This window comes from Amblyomma mixtum, chromosome 5 (assembly GCF_055824585.1).
Source record: "Amblyomma mixtum isolate Tamu chromosome 5, ASM5582458v1, whole genome shotgun sequence".
NCBI lineage: Eukaryota > Metazoa > Arthropoda > Arachnida > Ixodida > Ixodidae > Amblyomma > Amblyomma mixtum.
Genome location: NC_143016.1, coordinates 142,058,892 through 142,078,746, shown reverse-complemented (window position 1 = coordinate 142,078,746; position 19,855 = coordinate 142,058,892). Strand labels below are relative to the sequence as shown.

Sequence of the window (19,855 nt, the reverse complement as noted above, 5' to 3'; positions counted from 1 at the left end):
GTGCAGTGCTTTATACATCATGCTTGCTACCACTAAACAATGACACGACACACAAAGCGCGAACTGACAACTGTTTATTTTTGATGTATGATGTACAACCAACAAAGTCCAGTTCTCATGCTTTTAGCAGTCACATGTTAATCCTGCTAAAATTTCCATATATTGAAATCGTGTATATATTCTGTTGCAAGCGATAAGCACCGTCGTAATTTGCGGAATATTTACCATCACTTTAAGACAGAAGAATATTAGAGGACATGCTGCAGGGAAGGTCTTGAAAGCGTTAAGAGTAAAGCTGGCTTCATGTGAGGCGCATTTGGTCTTCATAAAGTACAGGTGAGATTATCTCTTGCCGATGGGTCTTGTAGGCAGGTCACAGTGGCCATAACAAGAGTAAAAATTATATCCCACGCAGACACATGGGGACTCACACAGGCGGCTATGCGGACAGACCTGCATGGGAATAAATCGGCGGAAATATAGGTAATATCTGAGTGAGCTTCTTATTGCATGTAAAAAAACATGAATGATAATTTATTGTATATGCTGGGAGAAAATTATATATCCATCAGACAACAGGTTGATTTTTTTTTTTTGCGGGCAAAAAAAATTTAAACGGCGTCACTTAGCAGGGCGGCCCTGGTGGCGCTGTCTGGTGCCGCGAGGAGGCCTACCTCGAGCTAGTTACGAATTGCACAACTTCGAAAGAGGCCACATGCGGTAGAACTAATGTAGGAGATATTATATTTTAAAAGCTTCCCCTCAAATTCGAAGCTGCCGGCAATTTCGGTGGCTGATTCTTTATTAACAAATTTAATTAACATGCCAAGGGTATATTAACACAGTTATTGATTGTATAGCCAAAGCTGCAGTTGCTTTCAAGAAGCCATTAAGTAGTAGTAATTTACAGGGTAGAAACGCAGCCGTATAACTCCGTTACGCTTAATGGGTTTTGTAGGTGCACATCGTCGCCGCATACCTCAAACCTCATTTGCGGTGCCCACTGACCAATGGAGACAACTATGCGCATTTAATTGCCTCGAAACCGACTGAGTCTCGACCCTCGTTCGTTTCAGAAAATAAAAGGCATACTCGCCACAGTGGCTTGGTGGCTAGGGCGCTCAGCTACTGAGCCGTGGTTGCAAGGTGCGAACTGGGCCGCGCCGGCAGCGCTTCGATGGAGGCGAAACGCAAGAGGTTCCCTTGTGCTGCGCGATATCAGTGCACGTTAAACATCCCCGGCTCATAGAAATTATTGCGGAGGCCTCCACTACGACACCTCTTCCTGTACCCACTTTCCTCCCTTCCCTTTATGGCGCGGCTCGGGTGTCCACCGAGATGTGAGACAATTACTGCGTCATTTCCTTTGCACAAAAATCGAAACCAGTGAAAGGTAAAGAATTATGTAGCTTGACACCATCGCCGCCTGAGAGCGTAATTGAGGTGTCCACTGACCCAGCGAGCCAGTTAAGCGCCTTTCCTTAACGAAGTGGTTATGCCATCATGAGCCTTCATTTGCACTTTGCCTTTCCTGCTGTTCCCCTTTCCTAGTGTGCAGTAGCAGGCCAGCGCCATGTTACCACCGGCCGACCTCTCCTCCTTTCCTCTCATTAAAATTCCTTTCTCATTCTCTGTTTTAGACAACGAATAATCGAACTCTAGTTACTAGACTCTTTCGTGCGACGGGTGGTGGCGGTGCAAAACATTTATTGTTGGTAGTGCTGAAAACATTTATTAGCAAGGGACAGGAGGTATGTTTGAATCAGCCCGTAAGGGACCGATCCTTACAAGCACTAGGTGGAGGTCCCTAGTTTCGGACCCCAGTGGCGGTGACCGCCGCCCGGGCGAGCCCGCCTAAGGCTTGTTGTGCCTGTAAGTCATGGCAACCGAGCACGGTCGCCTCCCAGTCCTCCCGGGTTGGGTTGGTGAAGGGGGGATAGACGGGTTGGAGGGGCAGGCCCACATCATGTGACAGGTGTCAGAAGAGACCACGCTAGCGTGCGGGCAGCTGACATTAAAATAGGGAAAAATGTTTTAGTGCTGCCGGGCCAGCAACGTATTGGTGAGAAGGCGGAGAAGGAGCCGCTCGTCTGCCTTCTTGAGGCCTTTACATGGGAGAGGGTAAATACAACGGCTATGTTGATAGTAGATTGTAACATCCTTGAAGTTATAGACCGGGGAGGAGAAAACAGCCCGGGGGGGGGGGGGGGGAGCGCGCGAGGGGCTACGCCTCCTGCTTCGTTTCCTACCAACTCATGATGAACAGGTGGCTCAGTGTTTATGGCACTTGGCTGCTGACTGGAAATACGCCGGTTCTACCCCAGCCGTGGCAGTCGAATTTCGATGGCGGCGAAATTATAGGGGACCGTGTACTATGCGATGTCAACGCACGTTAAACGACTCCACATGGGTGAAATTTCCTGAGCGTTTCACTGCGGCATCCCTCATGGCCTCAGTTGCTTTGAGACGTTAAACGCCCTTAAACCATAGACCATTTATTGGTACTATTTAGAAAGAGGCATTGCTTCGACCGGGTCCTTCATTTCCGGTCCTCGCAATCACTAGGAGGGATAAATAGTCCTGGACAATTGTGGCTTTCACGGCGGTCTGGGTTATTATCACCAGGGCCCGCTGGTCCTAGAGAGTTGAGCAGCCGAGAAGGGCAGCCTACCAATCCTCTCAGGCGGGGAGGGGGGGGGGGGGGATCGGGATTAGCAGGGCATGCACACACCATGTGGTACGTGCTCGCAAACACTTGCGCGCAGTATGGGCATTGCCGAATTGAAATGTTTGAGCACAGTCGGGCACAGTACCGAGTTGGTGTAGATGCGAAGGACCACATACGACTGGGATGGCGACATAGAATCGACCCTCCAGGAAGCAGCCACAACTATAGCTACTCACACGGCAAGCATTCGGCTAGAATGCTCCCCCACAAAGTCAGCACTCCTCATAATCTAATTCTTAATAATAATTCTTGCCTTGAAAGCACTCCGTCATCCATCTTTTTAGAAGGGTTTCTTTCACGTTCACGATCCGGTATAGACGAAGCAGACAATGCCAAGGTGATGCATGCCCTTGTGCTTCGTCGCATTCTTTACGCCACTCCTTACCTGAACCTCTCCTATGCAGATAAAGATACGATCAATGCTCTAAACCGCTTGGCTACCAAAGCAGCACTCAAACTATCAGTGAGCACTAGCACGGACAGGCTCTTAAATTTAGGAATGCTCAATACTATACAAGAACTAATAGATCCACATCGCCGCACACAGTACTTTTGCCTGGCTGGCGCGGAAACAGGACGATATATGCTGGATTCTCTTGGAATTCACATACCAGCACAAGCTACAGACTTAATCTTAATACCATAAATCTCGCGGAGTCGCGCGAGCCAATGCTCTCCATATAGAACATGGCACCTCAGAGGGGGTGGGCTGTGTGGACGCAGCGTGTGGTCCAGACCGTTCAGTAGCTGTGGCTTGCCATCCAGCAGCCCTCCCCCCATTACCCATTTCATACAACACCTTTGTACCCCGGAAGAAGCAGAGGAAGCAGCTATAGCGATGGCCATTGCCCAAAACAATGCGACTTATATAGTCAGAGATTCCAAAACAGCCATTATTAACTTCGGCCGCGGACGCGTCCATCCCCCCGCGTGGCAAGTATTACGAATTCGCACCCGAAATTCCGATTGGCATATTGAGCTCGTGTGGGTGCCGGCTCACACTGGCAATCCCGGAAAGGAGGCCGCCGCTAACATAGCGCGCGGACTTATTTGCCACGCAAATGGCGACCCCAGCCGGAACTTCTCGAAGGAGCGGGCACACACGTTCTCAGAATTGACTCAACAAGCATGCCTTGCCCGTCGACTCTACCGCCCTCCCCACCCCCGTCTATCCCACTCCCAAGAAATCCTCTGAAGGCGATTCGAGAGCTGAACTCTTCCTACCCGTTAGCTTCTACCCTACTTCCGCGCCGTTCCCCCAGAGTGCACTCGCAGCGGAGAATCACACGCAAGCCTGAACCACATCCTGTTCGGCTGCCCTGCTGATCCTCCAATGCAGGGACAGCCCGCCATCGGAGCATGGGAGGAGTGGGAGGCCCTCCATTCATCGCTGGATCCGGATACGCAACTTCGCTGAGTATGAACCTGGCTGCCAGTGCCATAGCCCTACGTGGCCTGGACACATGCACGTAATGTGAGGGCTGAGCTTTGGCCCTGAGACCTTGCACGGTCCAAACTCGCTTGCATAATAAATTTTTCCATCTATCCATGCAGATGCGAAGAAGTCAGCGCTCCTTTGCCTTCTTGAGGTCTTTACAGGGGGTGGGTATCGGCCGGGAGAGGTTTGATACTTAAGGGATATCTCTCGAAAAGCTATAGCCGGAATGAAATGAGGAGCCGGATTAGAAATTAAGAGAGGCGATTCCCTGCGGTTAAGTCCACGGGCGGTATTGTCCCCTACCTTATTCTATTCTGTCCCTGCATGTGCTGCATCCCAGATAGTGGTGCGCCTGGTTGGAAAATCCTGATATTCACGTATGTGTAAAATTTTGATCGCGAAATATTGAATTCGTCTCTGGTTATAATTGTGGCAAGCTCACCTTAAGTCGGTGATAATGACTCAGAGCATTCCTCTGCAAATATAATGTTGCGGACACGGTGAGGCCCTGGACCAAGGTGTTTAGACTGACAACGGCCGCCGTGCACCAACCCCCATGGTACGAGCCGGCCGTGTCCATATACATTACCGCTGGTCGAGCACCATAGTGCCAGGAAACGGCCTCCGCTCACGCGAGGTGGCAGCCGTCATGGGCCTCATTTGTCAAGCTATTCGGAAGTGGACGAATCTGCAGGCAAGGATTCCCGCTTCTCCTGTTTGGCTGTGTAAGTGATGTAAGCGTGTGAAAAAACGATTACCCGCAGGTATTTTGCTTAACCGCAAGTATTCGTCGTTGAGATGAGCCTCACTCAGCTCTCTAAAGGTGCATCATCCTCAGACCAAGGAGACATTAGACATCCTGATCTGCTATACGGGGTAGCGTTAGTGCACTTCTTTCTTCATTTGGTCCAGTCACCAATGGTTGTATTATGAGATCACCTGCACGGTTTGAAGCAGATTGTGGTCGCAAGAATAAAGTGGTCACTATCGCGGATTTCCTTGGTGCTGTGCCAATCAGCATATCTAATATTTTGGGTGAAGGTGAGAAAATCGTTTTGTTAACCAGGTCCATTGAGGAGGCCGTATAATAATTATCGTCCACCCCTATTAAGCGAGCCACCTCCGGATGTTCCAAATAACGTTCCCAACTCTTCTTGTTGCCATCCAAGAGCCGGAGGACGCAACCACTCTCACAAATTACGCAGTAATTCAGCATGATTCGCAGAGCTGTTTCTGTGCGCATAAAAATTATACGGTCTTCCCGGTGGACCAAGATTGCAAAGCGACATTCTCGTGCAAGGGGGCGGAGTCTATAGAGTGTGTCGAAAAGGCGATATAACTAACGACCACAAACGGAAGAAAGCCCAGTATGCGCGTGAGCGTATAGACGCCAAAACGGCCCTGTGAGACGTTCGACAGGGTAGTGGTCTGTGAAACGTCAAAACGGTCAAAACGGGCCTGCCACTCCACATCTCTCGGCTGCTAATGGCAATCAGGTTTCGGTGACTAATGCGCTAAGCTGGTATGCTTAGATCTAGTTTAATTTTCTCATTTGCAGGTGAATATGAAATTATACAGCATTCTAATGGGACGCTGCCATCTTGCATCTTGCCCGGCTGTAGCGCTCGAAAGTAGACCCTTTTGGCTGGTAGCTTCTGACACATCTTGTACCTCAAAGAGCAATTGGTGCGCCCACTGACTCAGGCAGCCAGTTATACGCTTTTCCTTTCATCAGAACCAGAAGACAGTTGAGAGTGCGTGTACTAGAAGAATGGCAAGTAAACTATTTGCTTTGTGCAGTCAGACCCTGTAGTCAGAGAAGTGCGGCGAGAAGGCGATCGATCTGAAGACTGGGCATGCACGTGAGCTTACAAATGCCAAAACGGGTCTGTGACACCCCCAAGCGGGCAGTCACCCGAGAAATGCCAAAATGGGCCTACCACTCAGACCTCTGGGTAGCTAAAGCAAATAAGCTTTCTCTGATTACTGCGCTAATACCGTGAGCTGATATTTAAAATTTTTTCGCTCTGTCGAAGTCCTGTATTTGAAGTGCAGGAAGGTGTTTTCTGAGTTAAACGCACTGTTTTCATTGGCACTTGGGAAAACGAGAGGGGGGAAGCTATTGCAGGAAAGAGAATGAGGTGGGGAAACAACGAACAGTTTGGTCGGTTCTCTTAGGTCAGAGTTCTGCTGGCTTTAGCTGCTTCGCTGTCCAGGTGTACAATGCGCTGCTGGTCGTCCAAGGCCTTGCTGAACGCGCCACCCTCCCCCCCCCCCCTGCTCGCATGTGTATCCCTATGTGAGTTAGGTTTAGTTGGTTTGGTTTTCACCCCATCATATGTGGAAAATGGTTGGATAGACAACACAACAGAGGCACTTTGAGCTATAGTGGATTGGGTATAATTTGCCTGTAACGTAAATATTGCGATAAGAGTTTGTTTAAAGGAGTCGTTAATCTATGGCTTCTCCTGTTGTGAGGTTCTTGTGTGGGGGAGGGTACTTGGCCCTTTCTAGCATTAAGCTGTTGAAAGCGATGCCCGCAGCTGCTGGCTAAGGGGATGCAGCAGGGTTGTGGGGCGAGGTCCGCCTGGTTCGTTAGGTCGCAAGGTAGGCCGCGCCCAACATCTTGTCCTGCCAGGTCATCGTTTCCGGATGTCCATACGACGCGGTGGTGTCGTTTGATTGAAGTCAATTTGATTATGGCTGGCTACATTGAAGGAAATCTGGCTTAAGTGAAGTTTCTCGCTGCTGTCTGAGAGTCCGTTATGATGGTGGTTGTTAAACCGATTTTCTCTCTGCTAAGGATTGTTACGGCGACCGCGGTTATTTTGACCTGTTTGGGATTGCTTGCGCGTAATGATGCCTGCAGGATTCACTTATCATTTCAGTCCAATACCACCACCTTCAACTTGCCCGGGGGGGGGGGGGATATGCGCTTCTGTTCGTATACAGGAATGTGGCTGTCATGACGTAGTTATTTTCGATGGGTGGTGATACTGGCATGCGTGCTGACTTCGTGGCGAGTATGATGCAGGGCAGTACACATGGGCGCGGTTGTTACGCTCTCCCGGACGTGTGAGACGAGGTCTATTACTTGATCGAGGGCCTGTATGGGTCATTTTTTGAGTTTGGATAGCAATGTGCGGGCCGTTGAGGTGTTTTGAAGTCTTTGTTTTTGACTAGTGTGTAATGCGTCTCGTTGCTCGTCGAAGGTGTATGGACACCGAAGTTCAGTAAATTCTCTGTGGCTGTTTGGTTAGGCAGTCCCAAAGCTATCTTGAAAGCGCCTCTAAGGAGGGTGTCGATGGTCTTGAGCTCCCTTGAGTTCAGTGCATGATAAGGGAGGTATCAGGTGAGGCGGCTAACTGCCAGTGCGTTGTCTAGCGCGCAGACACAGCACACAGCTCCCTTTTGCGTTTCGGAAAGAGGCAGTTAAGAAGTTCTTCTTAACTGCCTACATCGAAACGAGGCGCCACGGTATGGTTCGAACCTGGGTTACGGCTCAGTAACCGAGCGCTCTACCCAGCGGGCCACCGCGGCGGGTGTTAAACTCTGAGGCCGGTGTGGTGGGCACCTGAGGGGAGAAAATGACAGTCAGAGTGAGGGACAGAAAGCGAGAAGAAGCAAGCGAATGTGCCTAAACGGCTTACGTCACTAGCACAGGGTTGTGCTCGTCGACACGTCACTGCTGCTCGATTAGTATCGGTTTTGGCGGCGGTGGGGTGCCGTATAGACCGGATAGAGTGATGAGAGCCGCGTATTATATGTCTCGTTCTCCTAGAAAGATATGACAGCTAAGCTGCTTTTTTTGAACAAAGAGCTAGCGGTTATTTGAGATCTGCGACGTGCCATCGCGTCTGTTCAACTGTGCAAGCGCATTTCTCTTATATTTCAGAAAACACGCAACTTCAACCCCATTAGCGTGACTGGGCGTACGGAGGCGTAATGATTTAACTGTAGATCGAATTATTGGTAGACTGGTTCCCACAACTATTCCCGAGCGGGCACACAGCTTCCATGTGCTGCGTACACGCAAGTACGCCCACAGCGTTCCCTTCACCTGACAGCGCTCAATGTGAGGTAGTCAACAGACACGCGCCATATTCACCGCAAATTCCTTTCTTTATACTTGGCACCTCCTGAAAGTCTCTTACCAGTATTAATACCGACGAGTGAAAGGAAGCGAAGGTGTACGTGAACACCTGCAGAGTTCATTGGTCGCTAGACGTCGCAACGTATGTTAAAATTTCGTACGGCATATTGCTGAGTGCGTACTTGGTTGCAACAACCAGGAACCGCTCACGCTGAAATTCAACATAGTGGCTAGCGCACAAGGAAGACGCATATGGAAGGAATCCAGACAGGACAAAGACTAGGCTTGCAACTGAAGTTTTACGTCGAAGAAGACGTATTCAACAAGACATCATCTTTCATTCTCATTTACTTGCGCCGCTGGTGCCGCCTACTGTTGCATTCGCGTCAAAGTGGGATAAAGGAACCTAAGAAGCTACGTGTTACAAAAAGGCACGGGCGTTACTAAAAGTGAGAAGGCTGGAATGCAGAGGTGAATAAATCACGAAACATGATTGCATACGATGTAAACCCGAGGGGAAATATGAGAGGTGAGCACAAAAAACAACGAAAGCGCAACGGTGAGACCTGTGTATAGGCAGGCCAGAGTAAAACAGACTTCACATAAAATCGCAAAAACCTAGAAACATAAAACCAAAACAACTAAACCACCACAATCCGTGGAACGAATATGAAAACAACAAAAGTAAAAAGGATATACAAAGGTACCAGACAACTACTGCCGCAAATACACAGGTGAAGGCGAGAAGGCAGACGAGAATATTGCTTTTGGAGGCAGGGGGCGTTTATACCCGCCAAAACATAACGAAGGCTAGGTGGAATAAAAAATTAAGCATCAGCTGACCAGTTGGGAGCAAAATTAGCGCATGTTCATAACCTATGGGAGGCTGCGTACTGTTCTAAGAATTTTGTTTATTAGTGAGCACGACCGAGGCTAGCTCACGCATTCGTTTCCAGCTTGGTTAATGTAAAGACCCTCTAGGATTTTCCTGTCCTCCTTTGTGCTCATTTTTCCTACGGCAGCGGTTTTTTTTTTTTCATTTTAGAGTACCCAAAAGTTTGTGAGGGCATTTTTTGCAATGTTCGGCCAAGTGGCCATCTGTCGCGACGGCTGAAACCCTTTATTGGTGCTCTTGTAGTCCTTCATTTAGGCAACGGCCTGTTTCTCCTAGTTAGCGTTTTGTGTTTCTTGGTTATAGCGTTTCATGTGAAATCTGTTTTATCCTAGCCTGCCTATACATAGGTCTGTTTTGCCCTTTGTCTTGCCTCTTGCAAGCTTCGTTCACCATCACAGTTGCGTTTCGTTGCCTTTTCTACTCACCTTTCATATTTTCCCTCAGGTTAACATCGTATGTAATCATGCTTCATGAGTTCTTCCCCTCTGCATTCTAGCCATATCGCTTTTAGTAACGCCTGTCGCTTTCTGTAACAGGCTGGTTTTAGTTTCAATTATCACACTTTGACGCGACTACCACTGTAGCCGGCACCAACGACACAAGTAAAGGAGAATTGAAGATACAATCCTGCATCAATACGTCCTTTACGAAGCAGAATTTCAGTTGCAGGTCTAGAGTCTCTCCACTCTGGATGCGTCTCCCTTGTGCACTAGCCACTATATCGAATTATAGCAACCAACTAGCCCAATTAAGAGCTTTGGCTGAAATTCATGTTTTATAACAGACTTGGTTTAAGAGCGTACGTTGTTGGGCTGGTCGGTAAATCATGGTAAATAAAAGGGGCTACTGCGCACAAAAAGACACGAACAAGATGGTAACACCACAAGCGCAGACTCGCGGCTAACTTTATTTGAAAAACGACACTCCTTTTATCCCTTGAAACTGTCACACCACACATATGCGCAAACCAAAAACCTGTCTTCATTCTGATAAAGTTTGATCGAAGGATCACTTACACAATCTTTACCCGTACGTTTGATACTCACGCGCCACCTGGTCACGGCTCCTCCTCAAAACTTTGGTATCTCCAGCAAAGGCAGGCATGGCTCATTGCGCGTAGCATCCGGGCACGCGCCAGAGTGCAGGGGTAAATTCGACCCTGTTCTTGATTTCATCGAAAGCTGGTGTTCCCTTAAGCGATCATTCAAACACCGGCCTGTGTGACCGATGTATACCCTGACACAGATGAGGGGAATCTGGCATACGACACCTGTCTGGCCACTGACGGAACGAGTGGCATGACGCTTCACGAAGTCCGCCTTCCTCTTCCCTCCTGACATGACTGGAGGGTACAATGAGGCCAACATGCACGGGGCGGTAAAAACTAACGGCGCACCTTACTGTTTCGCCACATTCTTCAGGTTGTGGGAAACCCTGTGAATATACGCTAGAACCGCTGGCCTCATTTCCTTAGAACGGCCACAATCCTGGCACGTCTTATCATTCAGTTTGCGCAGAAGCTTCTCTGCCACTGGAACAATGATCGAAGCAGGAAAGCCAGCCTTCGTCATCCTAATGACCTGATTACTGAGGCTCTCGTGCACCAGGTGGGCGCAAGACTTCAACAAGGCGCCCTGCAAGCAATAGGTTCCGTTGGCTCGTTTAACAGTCTTGGAATCTGCTAACCTGAACGGCATCAGATCTTTCTGTGCCCGTGGTAAGTACATTCAGCAAACGTGATGCGGTGTTAAAGTCAGGTGAATAGCTAAATATCTTATATCTAAATATCTCGTATCTAAAGATCACCCTGGCGCGACACACACTGTAACTCTGGAAGAGGTTTTATCGATTTTCAGAGGACATGGGAAGGGCCTAACCTTTACTTCCGAATTACTGGACCATGACAAGCTACAGTTTTTAGATATTAACCTCACTCTAACACCACGTCACGTTTGTTCGATGTACTTACCACGGGCACAAAAAGTGCTGTTGCCGTTCAGGTCAGCACATTACAAGACTTGTAATAAGGGAGTAATTACTCATTGGCATCCACCCAAGCGCAGCCATACGGCTACAAAGGAAAGCTGTACAGCTTTCTCAGAAACTTCGTAGTTAAAGAAAAATTCGTCCTGGTCCCGGGTTCGAACCCGGGACCACCGCTTCACCGGAGCAGTCGCTCTACCAACTGAGCTAACCGGGACGGCTAGGTTATGGCAGGGCGAGAGCGAATTGATCAATAACTCGAAGTGGGAACAGTGTTGGTCAAATGTTTAGGGGAATCCCCCAAGGTGAAGTAAATTAGTAATAATGGAGTAATTACTCATTGGCATCTACCGAAGCGCAGCCATACGGCTACAAAGGAAAGCTGTACAGCTTTCTCAGAAACTTCGTAGTTAAAGAAAAATTCGTCCTTTGTAGCCGTATGGCTGCGCTTGGGTGGATGCCAATGAATAATTACTCCCTTATTACAAATTTACTTCACCTTGAGGGATTCCCCTAAACATTTGACCAACATTACAAGACTGTTAAACAAGCCATCGGAACGTACTACTTGCAGGGCGCCTTGTCTAAGTCTTGTGCCCACCTGCTGCACGAGAGCCTCAATAATCAGGTCATTAGGATGACGAAGCCTGGTTTTCCTGCTTCGATCATTGTAGCAGTGCCAGACAAGCTTCTGCGCAAACTAAAAGATAGGACGTGCCGGGATAGTGGTCGTTCTAAGGAAACGAGGCCAGCGGTTCTAGTGTATGTTCACAAGATTTCCCACAACATGAAGATTGTGGCGTAACGCTACGGTGTGCCGGTTATTTTTACCGCCCCGTGCAAGTTGGCCTCATTGTGCCCTCAGGTCATGTCCGGAGCGAAGAGGAAGGCGGACTGCGTGAAGCGCCATGCCACTCGTTTGGTCAGTTGCCAGACGGGTGTCATATACCAGATTCCCCTCCCCTGTGGCAGGGTACATATCGGTCGGACAGGCCGACGTTTGAATGATCGCTTAAGGGAACACCTGCTTTCTTTCGACATCACATGAATTTAGTGGCGCGAACCTAAACCATGAGAGTTCATAGGGGCTCAGGACTTCAGGTGATGTGGCCGTATCACGTCCGCGTAGAAGGTCTCTGATTTGGAAAATCGTTTCTAGGTCTCTATTTTTGTCTACCAATTGTTGCATCTTTGTAGAAGCAGGAGCGCCCTTTCCTTCCAGTCCCCGCCGTGCTGCCTGTACTTCTTCGACTGCCTTCAATGATTCATCTATTGAGAGTGCAGCCTTTTCCAACTTTGTCATCCTGTTCGTCAATGCTCAGAAGTTAACACTGATGTATGTCAGGTCTCTTTCCAAAGTCCGTCTCTTCGAACATAGCTCTTGCTCTGATCACGCACGCAATGTCATCCTTGATTTCCTCAAAGACAGATTTGACGACTTCAAAGTACCGTGCACAATATACTGCTGCGTTTACCCATGCTCCCCATCGAGTCAAAACAGGCTTTGGCGGCAGAGGAATGTGAGGTGCTGAGGCGACGAATACAGCAATTCTTGGCGGAGATTGATGAAACACCTGTTTTGTGCTAGATACTAGCGCCTCCACTCGGTGAAAAGAGAGCCGGACACATTCGGCAACACGATGCATTGCATGTCAGATGAACCATGTTGTTGTATAAAAGCGTCAGTCGCTTTCCTGCCTTGCACATGTAGGATGCCCCATCCGTGACGAACAAAAGTACAGCCTTTGTCAAAAGTTTGGAGCCCAGGGGGTTTGCTTCCGAAGCACACTCTCTGGTTCGTAATGCATCTCTAGCGCTACAAATTTGCTGAACGTAAGAAGATTTCTGGTCCTGCTTCCTCCAATGGCTTGGAGTACCACGAATGTTACAGGAGTCCCACTGCGAGGCTTAGAAGCAAACCCCTTGGGCTCTAAACTTTTGACAAAGACTGTACCTTCGCATACTGAATATTTCCTGGCCATAGAAGCTCCAGAAATGAAGCCAAAAAAAAAAACGGTTTATCGTGGAATGGCTCAACTTTTCAAGAACATCTGCGTTGAGCAGGATTGCCCGACCGGCTTTCTCTGGGCTCAATGCTCCGACGATTTAGTTGGCCGCATACCACCCGCTAGCGTCAGTGGTTTTGTCGACTGACACCGAAATGTAGTTCTCCCCACTTTCATCCGTGATTTTGGCGAGAGTATCCTCGTATCACTCTTTCACGTATCTCTTACGAAGCGTTGGTTCATCTGGAACATGCTGCTTGGTGTACTTTTCCAGAAAGTTGAGAACATCACTGTTGGTTAGTTTCCACAACGGGATATCTGCCGCCAAAAATGCTTGACACAACTGTTTGGCAAATGACGATTCCTTCGCTGCCGAGCTACCGCTGAAAGCCTCTGCCAGTAGGAACTGCGATGTCCACTCTTTCGTTCGCTTCAGGTTTGCAGTATGCTAGCTGGTAGCGACGTATTGCGCAACATGGCATCGCTTTTCACTTGGTACTGAAGTTTCCCACAATTTGCAGAAAAACACAGTTCCATCAGTTGGAAAAACATCTCCAAACTGCGAAACCCACTGCCTGCAACGAGCGCCTCCCGATGCCTTTTCTTTTGGCATGACAATACGAAATGAAATGGACAGTGCTGACGAAGGAAAGGTTGTGAAGCCCGCTCCAGTCACTGTCGCGTGTTCTGGAAGCGGCAGCCAAAGAAGTGACTGTTCTCTGCGGAGGGCTAGGCGGCCAAGATTCTACCGAGCGATCAGCGAGCAGTGAGCGCGCGAGTATACGAGTCTTGCGCGCGCTGACGCGACTTTCCCTGGCTGGACGCAGCGCGTTGAGGTGATGGTCCCCGGCTGGACGGCGCCGGTGCGGATGTCGGGTTACACTTGTGGAGGTTATATTACGTCTTTGGTTGCGCCAGCTACGCTTCGAGAAAAACGTTTGGCGAAACCTGCGCCTTTTGTGCGTGCATTGGCGAGCGCCCCTCGCCGATGTCTCAAAAATGAAAAAGGGCACCGAGGACCGAAATGCCGGATATAGGCATTTATAGGCAACAAGTGCGGTTAAATAGGTAGTATTCCTAGAAAATGACAAAAATGCAGGCAAGTGTAAAAATCCCCCGTTTAGGCATTTATAGGCATGCTTAGGGAAATGTCTAACGTTCCGGGCCCTAGTTATCATACTTTGTGCTTACACTCAGTGTGATTCTTGTCACTCCAAGTGGTGCAAGAACTGCAGGCTACACTTTGCTTTTAAACAGGATAGTTTTATGGGCAATTAATCAGTGACATTTCTGGTTCTTTTTTTTATGCAGTACACCTTGTAAGAATACTGCAATTACACAATGATGCTATTTTCCTGTTGTTTACTTTTTGAATAAAATTTCTGAGTGTCTACGAATACAGTTGTACCATATACTCTCACATGTGTTCTGACTGTGAAGGGGTGATAGACTTGTACTATCGCGCTCAATATGAGTTGCAACGCGCGGTCATCGACCGGGGCTCGTTCCGTGGTGTGCCTCCTCCAAACAGTCGCTCGGAATTCTGGGAGAAACTGCTGTTCCAGGAAACAACAGCACCCCGGCCCAGGAAAAAGTTTCTCCCAGAATTCCGAACGACTGTTTGGAGGAGGCACACCACGGAACGAGCCCCGGTCGATGACCGCGCGTTGCAACTCATATTGAGCGCGATAGTACACAGCACAACTCACTTTCTGAGCAGCGCGCCAGTAAGCGGCTCACGAGTATTGAAGTTTAGCTTCGAAGTGACGCCTGCGTCGGCATGAACCTCTTTGGCGTCTATAAGCTTTTAAATCGCTCTCACGGACAGTCAGAAAAGTGACCGGAAGATTTTATTAGAGCAAACGTCGAACTGCAGCACTTATCTCACAAAATGTGGAGTATAAAAGTGTGTCGAAAAACGTGTCAGTGCTGATGTTCGCGCCTCTAAATAATAAGCAGCTTTGGATAGGCTAAAATATATACAGAACGGAAACCACATACTTGTCCGACACAGGGATATTTCTCATTTTTGGCTGGTTCTCTGGGGCACTGCTTTCCACAGGTTGTAACTCTGCAAAGAGAGAGCGTCGGAAAAAATTGGCTGTGGTTTAGCTCTGGTGAAATCTGGTAGAGTAGCGAGAGGTACATACCTCTGGCTACGCTTAGGTTTAGCTTGAAAGTGAGGCACGAGGTTTACGTAACGGCTTGAACTTTATTGTTTATACCAATGAAGACGCTTCGGTCGTCAGTAAAGTAGTGAGACTTCAGCGCAACTGACGAGGCGTGCGGTGACTGCGCCGCCGTCGGCACAGCGGTGAGGCGCCCAACGCGCACACCAGCTCCGTGCTCTGACGTCACTCCGCGCATGCGCGTAGAATGCGGAGCGTGATGCCATGGCTTAGTGCGCAGCCACGCTGACTTCGCGAAGCGGCTGGCGTAGTGTAGCTGTCGCTACAAAAACGTCGACACCTCAATTTTATTAGGAAAAAAATTCCGGGGCTGCTTTGACGATCTAGTGTGCACGAGGCGAAAGCCTTTCCACGCAACTTTGGCCGTACGACCGTGGGCACACACGAAGCAGATATGGGGCGACTTGGTTTGGCTAGCCATGACTAATTGGGTCATTACCATGACTTACTAGTCATGAGTGGTTATTGACTAAGTAGTCATGACTAGTTAATTGATGACTGGTTATTGACTAGCCAGTCATGACTAATTAGTTGATAACTAACTAGTCATGATTGGCTAATGATGAAGAAGTCATCTCTGGTTAATGACTAGCTAGTCCTGAATAACCAGCCAATGAAAACTAGTCATGACTAGTAATGACTGACCAGTCATTAACCAGTCATAAGCAGTCATGGCTGGTTAATGACTAACTATTCATGACTAACCAATCTTGACTAACTAGTTATGAGTGATTAATGACTAACTAATGACTAACCAGTCATGACTGGTTAGTGATCACTAGTTAGTCATTAACTAATCACGACTAACTAGTCATGAGTGATTAATGACTAATTCAAATGCGAAATGAGTAGTGAATGACTTCAAATGTCAAAGGCCCTGGTTCGATTCCCAGCCTCGAAACAGTTTTTTTTTAAGTAGTGACGCCGAAACACGGACACATCTGCCGACGCGGCTGCTAACGACAGCATGAGGCATTAAAGGCTTTCGCCTTAATAACAGTGTACGCTGGAAGCGGCACGTTCCTTGCCTTCTGCGTCAGTTACACTCTAACGGTTATCACAAAATCTAGCTCTCGCTAAGTGAGACCTTCGCCAGGATTTCGCCTATCGCGTTCCAAGATGACGATGCGGGGTGTGAGAGGGTGCCACAGACTGTGGGAAGGCACTCCGTCTCTTAATCGATCCGTCTTTTGAAGCACAGTATAATATGCAGAAATGGTGCAGTCTAGTTTGTACTACTAAACAAATGATTTCTTCTGCTCTACCATTCAGAGAGCAGTCATAGACTAGTGGCTCTGGCGCCCATCTCACCTGCGATAGTTGGTTGGTTCGAATTCCACGGCCGGACACCCAATGGTAAAAGTGGCAAGAAGCATCCACTGCCTTGGCTACCTGCTTTCTTTAGAGGTGTGCGATAGAGAGGGCCTCCTTAAGTCTCGCTGCGCCCCTCAACCGCCAAGCCCAGCTTCGAATTCGGCACTCTGCGAAAGGGGTACTCTTGGGCCAACGCAGGTAGGAGGCGAGCAAAGCTTTGATGTGGTGCCACTGGGCATGCACATGCCTACAGCAACGGCTGCTCCTCTTCACAGAGGCTAAGGAGCCGCTATGATCCCACAGAAAAGGATGTGTCAGCAATCCAACTCCCCTTCAGCGCCATGGTGTCTGCGCGACGCCCGTTTTTTCGCGCAACCAAGACAGCAGTCGCCTGCAGTTCTGGGTCAGAACGCACAAATCTTGACGAATGTTGACTCGCTGAGCACAGCAGAATAAGCAGCAGTCTACAGGCGCAGCACTCAACCCCTGAGCGCTGCGGGTGCCTGCTCTTTTTGTCATCTCAAAGGCGGCAGCAGAGACTTGCGGAAGCTGCCCAACAGTAAATTTCTTTTAAGAATCCCTCACAAAACCAGACGAGTATAGCCAAGGCGGATCAGCATAGAGGGGCGTTGGAGCACCCACCCTAAAGACCCATATATTTGTTTGGAGGTCAAAAAGACAGTTCGGCACTACTACAAAGAACTCGCCGGGTGATGTACTTGAGAGAGAGGCGTAGGCAAGCTTCAGGATATGAACACTTAGTTGATGCTCACAGTCGCTCAGGGTTTCCCAACAAAATCCATCGATGGTGTCCCAGTCAACAAGAGTGGATAAACACCCCCTGAACATACGAGGTTTTGCAGGAGTTCGATAATTATTAGCTATATCAATGGTCACTCTTTCTAGACGAAGTTGTTTTTGGCCAGTAGGTGGTTAGCTGATTAGCGAGAGTGCTGATGGGGGCAGTTCGTAATTCATGAGATCTAAGATTGCAACACAGCGGAACTTTTAGAAAATGCGAAGAAAAGACGGCACACTACTGCGCCGACAGTCGGGAGCTGACTGTAGAAAGCCAACCGCATGGCCTCAGTCACGGTAAAATTTGGATTCCAGCTCTTACAATTCCTAAAACGGGCTTTGCGCGTGAACAACTCGGAAGGGGCCAACTGTCTATTGCGGCAGTGAAGCAGGTATAGTTGTGAGGACCACGGTATACGCTTTGTTAAGCATAAGCAGAAGAGAGAAAATATATCTTAGCACGTTTTCGATTATATGAAAGTACGTTTACGGTGCTGTAGAGTGCAGCAAAACTCAGCATTCGTGTGAAAGAAAAAAGGTTTCTTTTTGGCGTCTGTTGTGCTTTTCAGCCCCGATATATTTATGACTGCTTACACTGAGAAGATTGTGACACTCCGACTAAGGTTTCATGACACTCCCTTGATACGTTGGTCGGCGTGCCAAGGTCTCTCTTTAATTAAGGATGAGTTCCAAATTTGCTTAATTTAAGAATTCGAGAATGCCTTTGTTGTTACGGCAAATGATCGGTCCTGTGTCTTCGAAAACGCTGTTAATGCACATTGGATCGCCAGGAGAGACTGTCGGTTGGCGATTTTCCTTGCATTTCTGAAAGAGGACTCGGTGTAGGGTTTCCTCGGCCTTTGCGTCGCTTAGCACCGAATTAAAAGACGCACCTCGAGTCGACGCTCCGCCTCCACTCTGTGTAGTGGAGGAAGCGGGCGCTGCTCCGCTCGAGGGTGGGTTGGAATTCAAGAAGGCCACTCGGCGTTTCGTACAATAAGGAGCTCATCGAGAAACATTCCTCTAATTTTCCTCCCTTGAAGAAGTATGTATGACGTATGGCGAAGAGATAAAAGCAGAACACGTGCTGGGGTAAGGTATATCACCGGCTATAAGACGCGCATTTTATAACGCTGTGAGTCTCAACACCATTCACAAAAGACTACCTTCACAGCTATAGTTAAATATCTTTGCAGAATTGCATGGCACAAGCAGCAGTGATAAACAGAAGGAAGGGCCTGCGCGTCTGACAACTTCCCCCGCGGGTGCAGTAGCGTCCACTTAAGACGTTACAGAATGGTAATAAAAAACTGATTTGTGATTTTTGCGAAATTTACCTCGGTCGCGGGGAGAGGCGGTGAAAAGTCGCCTCCTTCTAGGCACATATGTGCAACGCGTGATGCCGAAGTAGCGACATGGACTCACTAGTAGCAGGCATAGCTTGCCGGTGGAAGCCAGCTGGGAACCATAATATTTAAATTATTTCAAAAGCCACGCCCTTCCCCCTTGTCGAATATCTACATGGCAGTACCAGCGAAACTACCCGCTTCCTCGGCAAAACCAGGTCGCCTTTGAGTTGCGCCGTACAAACCACATATGGAAACGGTAGAGATGTTTGCACTTAAGAACTTGCCTTCAGATCATGAGCTGTCACTATTCATTGCACTGTTCCCTACAAGTGCACCGCCATCTACAAAAATTTCACGCCACTGCTAGAAAGCCAGCCTGCGAAGACTTCTGCGACGCGCTCCGCGACTCGGCGAACTGTGAACTTTGAATCTTTGGCCTGGTGTGCAGTGACGACGTTAGTTGTGCCCGCGTCACAAAGTGCTGACAGGAAACACTTCAACATTGAAGGCAGCGCCCCACAATGATTATCCGAGTTCTAAGTCGGCGTAAGCACGAATGCCAGGAAGCAATCTACAGTCGTGTTCACACATACGTAACTTCGCAGAGAATGCGTTGATTTTCCCTCTAGATCTCATAGAAGAAAATATGCTGATGATAAAGGTTACAGGATGCTTGACGTGTTGCAGATTCTATGTTACTCAATCACGTTGCTCGAGGCTGTTTCTGGAAAATTTCGCTCTATATTAACAAGTAATAAAAACAATGAAAGATACAAACAAGGAGAAAACACACTTACATTTCGCTGATTCGCAGTGAGAACAAATGAAACTAGCCCTCGGTCCCGCCAAGACACCTTGTTTTAAACATATCTACCCGCCCTCGATGGGAACAACAACCAAATAGGTAAATTCAATAAAATCTACCAAATAATTATTGGAGAGGATTGGGAAAGAAGTCGAGGATTTGGGAAAGAAAACACAGCCAATCAAGAATTTGGGAAACAAGATAAGTGAGTCGACCAACACTGCCGTGCCGAAATATGCGCACTCCAGAGTACAAAG

At 48.4% G+C, this 19,855-nt stretch overlaps 1 long non-coding RNA gene across 1 annotated transcript in view; it reads right to left on the bottom strand.

Annotated features, from left to right (window-relative positions):
* Window positions 1-295: 295 nt before the first annotated feature.
* LOC149343930 (uncharacterized) overlaps window positions 296-19,855 on the bottom strand; it is a 142,069-nt gene continuing 122,509 nt past the window's right edge. The window contains exons 2-3 of the long non-coding RNA XR_016282744.1: window positions 15,145-15,214; window positions 296-453 (exon numbers count right to left, since the gene is read on the bottom strand). This is a non-coding gene — a long non-coding RNA (uncharacterized LOC149343930). The remainder of the gene's footprint in view (window positions 454-15,144; window positions 15,215-19,855) is intronic.